The sequence below is a fragment of the Bidens hawaiensis genome, unplaced genomic scaffold (assembly GCF_021521415.1).
Source record: "Bidens hawaiensis isolate Kalapana, Puna unplaced genomic scaffold, B.hawaiensis_p1.1 tig00062189_1, whole genome shotgun sequence".
Classification (NCBI taxonomy): Eukaryota; Viridiplantae; Streptophyta; class Magnoliopsida; order Asterales; family Asteraceae; genus Bidens; species Bidens hawaiensis.
The window spans coordinates 25,432-33,434 of record NW_027501153.1 but is presented as its reverse complement, the minus strand read 5'-3'; the positions used below and the strand labels follow the sequence as shown (position 1 = coordinate 33,434).

Here is an 8,003-nt window from a genome sequence, read left to right as displayed (position 1 = left end):
GTCTATTTGTGTTGGGGGCCTTGGATACTTGGATATGTAATTGTTAAGATATCATCTTACCGTCTTATGTAGAAATCATTGATAATACACAACATTCATTAGCTTGACGGTACCAATAGAGTTGGTTATTGGATTACAAAAGAGAAATCACAAGTATCTTATAAAAACCTCAAATACCTTTCAAGATCGAAGTTATCCTATAGATCATGTATTCATGCTACTTGATCAAAACCAGTTTTAATACTTTTAATCATGCATCTAGTTATAAACAATAGCTAATTTACATCTCATTTAGATTGGATATCCGGTTAGTTATTAACTATCGAATTCACTAGTTTTCTCTCATATACGACTTTTTCTTAAAAGCTTATACTTTGCTTCTAAATTCACAAAACCCATTTACCGTATGATTTAAAATGTCTAATTCAAAAGGAAAGAGTACATATTACATTATCAAATATCATTAACCTAAATGAGTGTTAAGATTTACGACAATATTCATTATTCAAAACTAGTTTTTCTACAGGGCAGCTGGCAAACCCTAGCGTTGAAACACGGGCACTGGTAAAACTCGAGCATTGCGATGATGAGTAGACACGAATTTGGTCAGTATCGGCTGCGTTCTTTATGACATAGACACAATTGATAAATTTCCAGCGTTAAACCCCCCCCCCCCCCAAAAAAAAAATTTCGTTAAATGAACATATAAAATCATTAACATATAAGAAAACAAAATATTTAAAACGGTGTTTATATGGTTGCAAACCCGGGCAGTGGTAAAACTCAAGCGTTGTCAGTACCAAGCATTGATGCGGTAACTTGACACGAATTCGACTTGTTTTGATTACGTGCATTACGGTACCGGAACTAAAAACGAAAAAACATATAAAATTGAGGTGGACCAACGACCATTTTTGGGTGGGTGGGGGGGGGTCGGTTGGTAAATTTGTGCATTGGTAAAACTTAAGCGTTGTGAATCATGGGCTTTAAATAAGGCCACAGGTCTACTCGAACTCAGTCGGCTTCTTTTAGGTTTAAAAAAATTGGTGTTTGGCTTGTTTCCGTTTATTGTAACCGAACTAAAAAACAAAACAAAATTCATCAACCAATACGGTGCCGCCAAGTGACCCAATAACCACTTGCAGCACCAAACTCCTTGTTTATATATGGTATATAATATGATATCAAACATGTTAAAAAACGGACACAAAATATTAAAACCTCATAAACAAAGTTATCTATACTATATATAAAGCATGAGTTAGGACCTCTTAAATTGGAAGAGATACCAAACTCATTGCTTTATATACAATACATAATGCATCACAAATTTAGAAATAACTCACAAATTTCATTCTTTCAAAATGTACTTACAACTTTGGTCCATCAACTTCACTATCTTTTTTTTGTAAAGTTTAATATTGTAATAGTTACACATATGCCCCCTAATTCAACACCAACTACCCACGACTTTTTAACGGACATAATTTTTTCACACATTAATATTTTTCAAATAAATTACATCATAAAAACGAGCATTTTATTTTCTTTAATTTGGGTATAACATTGTTATAGTTTTTAGTTTTAAAAAGTTAGCATGTTACGCACTTACCATTTAAAACCGAGTAACAGGTTGAGTCGGGCGAGTTCGGGTCACTTGTAAAAGTACAATAGGGTCGGAATGAGTCGATATAAAAAATGGTTGTGGTTCAGGTTCGAGTAGAAATGGGTCAGGTCAGAATGTTGTCGAGTCGGAACGGATTTGGGACCAAAACGGGTTGGTTTAAAAAAAAAATGATTTATTTCAAAGTACTGTATATTAGTTAAGCATGTTTTAATGTCAGTAACGTGCATTCCCGTCTGGTTACGCGTGTTCAATATTCGATTACACGCAGCTGGCTTTGCACGAGTTACGCGTCCAATTTTAGGCTACGTAGGCACTGTCATCAGGTGACGTATGTACCGACACGAACTATGCGTTCAATGTTAAGTTGCGTGCGCGACCTGCTGCATTGCGCGGACACCCTGCTAGTATAATATAACTGCAATGTCTTTTTGAAAGACCTAACATAATTTAACCAAAACATGAGACTCCTACCAAGTAGATAGGGGTCCAAAGATCCCAACTTCCAATTGGGGTTTCCGTAATAGGCTTTCAGGTGATGGAATTTTTCTGAAACAGAAGATGATGAATTAGGCTACACAACAATGTTTGCAACTGCGGATGTATGGGATCACAATATCGGATTTTCTATAGTTTACCCTGTATTAGAGATGGAAAATAGACCGGTTAACTGAACCGGTTTGAAACAGATTATGTGGAAACCGGTTTGGAACCGATTGAAACTGTAGGTTCGAAACCGGCCAAAACCGAACAAAAACAGGTCAAAACCCAAACCGAAACCTATAAAAACCCGAACCGAAACCGATCGTAACATGATAAGAAACCGTTTTCAAACCGAACCGAAATCGATCGTAAACCGGTTTTAGCTTTTGTTGACCAAACTGAACCGATGTTAACTCAAACTAATTTTAAATTTTAAATTTTAAATTTTAAATTATTGTTTCACCTCTACCTTGGTAATGTTAAAGATAAAAACACCCATATGGAAGTAAAGTAAATAAAACAGAAGGTATAAACGCAGAAAACACCAAAAATACTTGCAACCGAAACTCCATCTTCCACTTCTACAAAAATTCTCTTTTATTCTCTCTCTCCCTCTCTCTCTCTTCTTTTATAAAACCTGTAAAACATTTTCAAATATTCACCATGGATAAACCCAGCTGAAAGAACCCTTCAAAAAGTTCCTTTTGTTCTTATTTCCAACATTATTTCTTCACTAAAACCACCTTTTTGTTCATAAAATCTTAATTTTCTCACCATTTCTCAAAAATCCAAAACCTGGGTTTTGTTCAGTTCTTGAATCCAAACAAAACCCAGTTCCCAAATTTACTACAATGAGATCAGGATTAAGTACAATCCTTCAAACCCTAACCCCGGAAGCGGCGAGTATCTTAACCCACGCCATCGCCGAAGCGGGGCGTCGTAACCACAGTCAGACGACCCGGCTTCATGTTGCGGCAACGTTACTCGCCACTCCAACGGGGTTTCTCCGCCAAGCGTGTATACGCTCCCACCCACATAGCTCCCACCCGCTCCAGTGTCGGGCGCTGGAGCTATGTTTTAGCGTGGCGATAGAGCGACTCCCAGCCGCTCCATCGTCCCCCGCTCTTACCGAGCCGCCCGTTTCAAACGCGCTCATGGCCGCGTTGAAACGGGCGCAAGCTCACCAACGGCGCGGCTGCCCTGAACAGCAGCAGCAGCAGCCGCTTTTAGCCGTTAAAGTTGAGCTTGAACAGCTTATTATTTCCATTCTTGATGACCCGAGTGTGAGTCGGGTCATGCGAGAAGCAAGCTTCTCAAGCCCAGCTGTTAAAGCCACAATAGAACAGTCTATTAATAATAATATTAGTAACAATAATAATGTTAATCATTTTTCCGGTGGATTCCGATACCCATTAACCAGAATTTGTATTCTCCGGAGAGCATATATTTAAACCCAAGATTTCAACAACAAAAACATGGAAATTTAAGGATGGACGATATCGAACGGGTTATCGAAATCATGTCGAAACCGAAGAGAAAAAACCCGATATTAGTAGGCGAATTCGAGCCCGAATCAATCAAGAAAGATATCTTGATTCGGGTTCAAACCGGTGAACTTTCGCCCGAGTTCAAAAACCCGGAGGTGATCTCCGTCGAATTAGCGACGGAAAAGTCGCTTATTCGGGCCAAGATTAAGGAACTTATCGGGTTAATCGAGTCCCGAGACCGAACCCGAAGCATTGTTGTAGATTTAGGTGATTTGAGTTGGGCGGTGGAAGTTTCGGACATTGCTTGCGAGTCGGTGGCGGAGATGGCGAAATTAGTGACCAAATTTGCGACGGAAGGGCGTCGCGTTTGGTTGATTGGAACCGCCACTTGTGAGACTTATATGAAGTGTCAAGTGTATCATCCATCAATGGAAACTGATTGGGATTTACAAGCTTTGCCTGTTTCTTCAAGATTATCATTTTCTGGGAGGTAAAGTTTTATAATATTTATAAAAAATGTTGTTACATTTGGTGTTTTGTTGTAGTTAATCTAATGTAGGATCATATATTTATATGGTTTTGAAATGTATATAGGTTGAATTCGGTAAACAAAGCCGCCCAAACGCCCTGCCCGAAATGTTTTTATGCTTATGAACAAGAGGTTGAGAAATCGCGGGTGGACGCGAAGGGTGATCTGCCTCAATGGTTGCAGAATGCAAAAGCACAAAGATGTGAAACCGAAACCGAAACCAAAAAGGTACTAAATTCGGTTTCGTATGATTTTGTTTTACACTTTTCTTTGAAATTCGGTTTCATTTAGCGGTTTCTGTGTAGGTTAATGATCAAGAATTGATGAAGAAATGGAGTGATATATGTTTGCGAATCCATCCGAATTATAGTCAAATCCCGAGCTTTGGAATGATGGGGTCGGGTATTGTACCTATGTATAAATCGAATGCGTTTCTGGGTCAACAGCGAGAGGCTCCACCGAGCCCGGTTCGTACGGAGCTAGCTCTTGGACCGAAAGAGGTTCGTGAGGATTTACCGGTTAAGGACTACTTAGGATGCATCTCATCCGAACCCCGAACCAGAGGTGACGGATCTCCGAAGGGTAAATTCTTCAATTCTGTAAATGCGGACTCGTTTAAGAAACTACTGAAACATTTAATGAAAATGGCGTGGTGGCAGCCGGAGGCCGCTACCACCATTGCGACTACCCTAACACAATCTTCAAGGGGTTGTTTGTGGTTGTTGTTTGCGGGTCCCGACCGGGTCGGGAAGAAAAAGATGGCATCCGTTCTTGCCGAACATGTATGCAGGGCCGACCCAATCACGATTAGCCTCGGGTTGAGTCGTGATGAGGGTGAAATGGATAGCGGGTTCCGTGGTAAAACGATGTTGGATCGTGTTGTTGATGCGGTTCGTAGGAACCCGTTTTCGGTTATTGTGCTTTTGGATATCGACGAAGCGGACATGCTCTTTTGTGGGAGGATAAAAGAAGCAATGGAGAGAGGCCGGTTGACCGATTCTCATGGTCGCGAGGTTAGCCTTGGGAACATAGTATTTGTGTTAACCGGGAATTGGTCGACACACAACGGTGATGAAACGGTTGACAAGAGGTCGCTGCATCCGTCTTCAACCGGTGATTGGGGACTAAAGCTAACTTTTTGTGAAAAACGGTCAAAAAGACGAGCCGATTGGCTTTCGGATGTAAACACATCACCAAAACAACAAAAGAGAGTCGGGTCGGGTCTCTCGCTTGATCTTAATCTTGCGGTGTCCACCGAGGAAGAACGGACCGACACAAGCGATCTCACTATCGAGCAAGGAGACGAGAACCCACATTTTGCAAGTACATCGGTTTCGGTACCACAAGAGCTCATGGGCCCAAATGTCGTGACGGTCGGGTTCAAACCTGTTCAATTTGGGCTAATCCGTTATGAAATCGAGAAAACAGTAAAATACGCGTTTTCTACCGTATTTGATGAGAAACACGCCATCGAGGTCGATGAAGCAACCGTAGCAACATTATAAGCGGACTATGGTTCGGGCAAACGGGTTTAGAGGACTGGGCTGAACAAGTGCTTGTCCCGAGCCTTCACAGGCTCGTGGGGCACTTACCGTCTTCCGTTGAAGAGTTGATGGTTCGGCTCGAGTCGGATTTCGATCATGATCAGGCAAACCTTGGCAGAGATCGGTTGCCAAGTAAAGTTAATGTAATAGTAGATACAGTTTAAAAAGTAGAGGGGTTAAATGTGCAAATGTTTTGTTTCTGTTAGGGTAAAAGTTGTAAATAGTCAAAACTCTTTGGATATGTATAGGCCAAGAAGGCACTGCAGGGGTTAATATTAAAACCTTTTTTGAAGCACTTTCTTTTGTCCATAAACATTTTGTTGTGTAATGGATTATATTAATTCAAAGTTTCAAACCTAATTGAATTGTGACTTAATACCTTATTCGTGGTTCAATGTTTTTACGTCTAATTATTATTCGGTTTAATGGTTCCACCGCAACACCCTATTTTTTACATAAGCTTTTAAATATTAGCATCATTGCTAAAACGCGTGAGTTTATATAGAATATTTGTTTTCTTTATATATAACTTTTTTTCACAGTTTGACGTGTAAAAATTTGTATTTATTTAGCCACAACATGCCCTCTCAGGTGCGGGGTTTAAATCATTCACGCTTGTTTTTGGTATGCAGTTTCGGAAGCAATCAATGGCTCAAGAGACTCATGATTAATCAAAGACGATAAAACGAACCAAAGGTTCAAAGAACAAAGTTCTCTTTAATTAAAATTCAATCAAAAACTAATCAAAACAAAACAACCATAACCCTATTTATACTAAACAATGAAAAGATAAACTAGGAAACTAGATAAACACAAAATAAAAAAGATATTAAAAATAATAATTCAAATAAGAAGATATCCTGCATCATAACTAGTGTTAACGATTCGTTTATAGAACCAACAAAATAAACATAGATTATTTAGATTCATTATTGGAATTTTGTCCTCTTTGAGTTTGCTTCCCACAAAAGCAAAACTCTTGAATTCATTTGCCATTATAGCAAAGTGGACTAGATTCACTTCCCACAAATATTGTGTAGCCACTAAAATCTGTCAAGTGCCAAGGTGGTAAGATTGATGTTATGAATTCGCTTGTACAAGGAGCAAAATGCTTAGTTGTGCAATGGTTTTGTAAAAATCCATGAGATAACAGAGTGAATTGAGGCCTTTGTTTAATGGAAGAAAACGTACACATCCTTATGAGAGACCAAGATGTGATGATTGCCAACACTAATGTCAAAAAGTGAAGTTATGAGTGATTAAGCCAAAACAATTTTAGTTTATGCTTTAGGTTTAGATATTCGGAGTTATACTAAAAAAACTAAGGGGTTGTTTGATCGTCTCTTACTGATTCAATTAAACGACTACCTATGAATTGGTTAGCATCAAAATGTGTTTGATTCACTAAAGACAACCTTTGAATCAGTTATGGAATTTCTTACCGGTCCGGTCATATTTATAAACATGTTGAATGCAGTCTCAGAATCGGTCAGTCCTTTTAATGGCTCAGGTGGTAGGTTTAAACAACCTTTAAGTCTAAAGGTATTTCAAAACCCATCAAGATTACAGAATAATCCTAATTTCTTCTTCTTTTCACACTTCCACTTATCCTAATCTTTCTTATTACGAATATGATGCCCCTTTTTTTGCCACTAATTAGGGCAACATGTCACATCCATGAACAATATTATAGACTAAACACGACGATGATTAAGACAACAAGGAAATTTTGTTCACATGATGACACGGATACAATTTCCTTAGGATTTAGGAAGACGTAAAATCTATAATGTCAGTTCAAGGACACCAAGTATGAGGACGAAAGACAACATGTTACATGTTAGCATGTGAATTGTAGAAGATTATGCATCAAACCATGAAGAAAATGATATAGTGTGGTGTGGTGCGTACGTACATCAAATGAGGATGAATAAGGCATTAGGACACCATACTCGGAAGAAACTTATCTGTATGCAGGTGTACATATCCATTTTGGGTATGAAGCTGAATGAAAGGGGCACATTACACCAAATTATTCACTAGTGCATACCTAAGTTCCAAAGTTGATATATGTGAATTAGTGAATATATCTTCTTCGGTTAAATGGTTGAGAGATGATTTGTGCATGTATGCATATACCATCTTCATCTAATATTTTTGTTTTCAAAATTTTGAATTTTGTTTATGAATTGGATGAGATACGATACAAATAGAATTAAGATATTAAACGTATAAAAAACTACGAGTAATTATTAATATTTTAAAACTTTGTGGAAGAGTAATTAAATTACAAAAAATAAGGTAGAGTAATAATTATTACTATAGTTCAAGAAATG

General features: G+C 38.4%; 1 pseudogene across 1 annotated transcript; it reads left to right on the top strand.

Moving 5' to 3' along the window:
- The first annotated feature begins 2,864 nt into the window (after positions 1 to 2,864).
- LOC143603578 (protein SUPPRESSOR OF MAX2 1-like) lies at positions 2,865 to 5,947 on the top strand (annotated as a pseudogene). The gene is made up of 3 exons (XR_013148087.1): positions 2,865 to 4,084; positions 4,189 to 4,351; positions 4,429 to 5,947. The product of XR_013148087.1 is annotated as a protein SUPPRESSOR OF MAX2 1-like (transcript).
- The last annotated feature ends 2,056 nt before the right edge of the window (positions 5,948 to 8,003 follow it).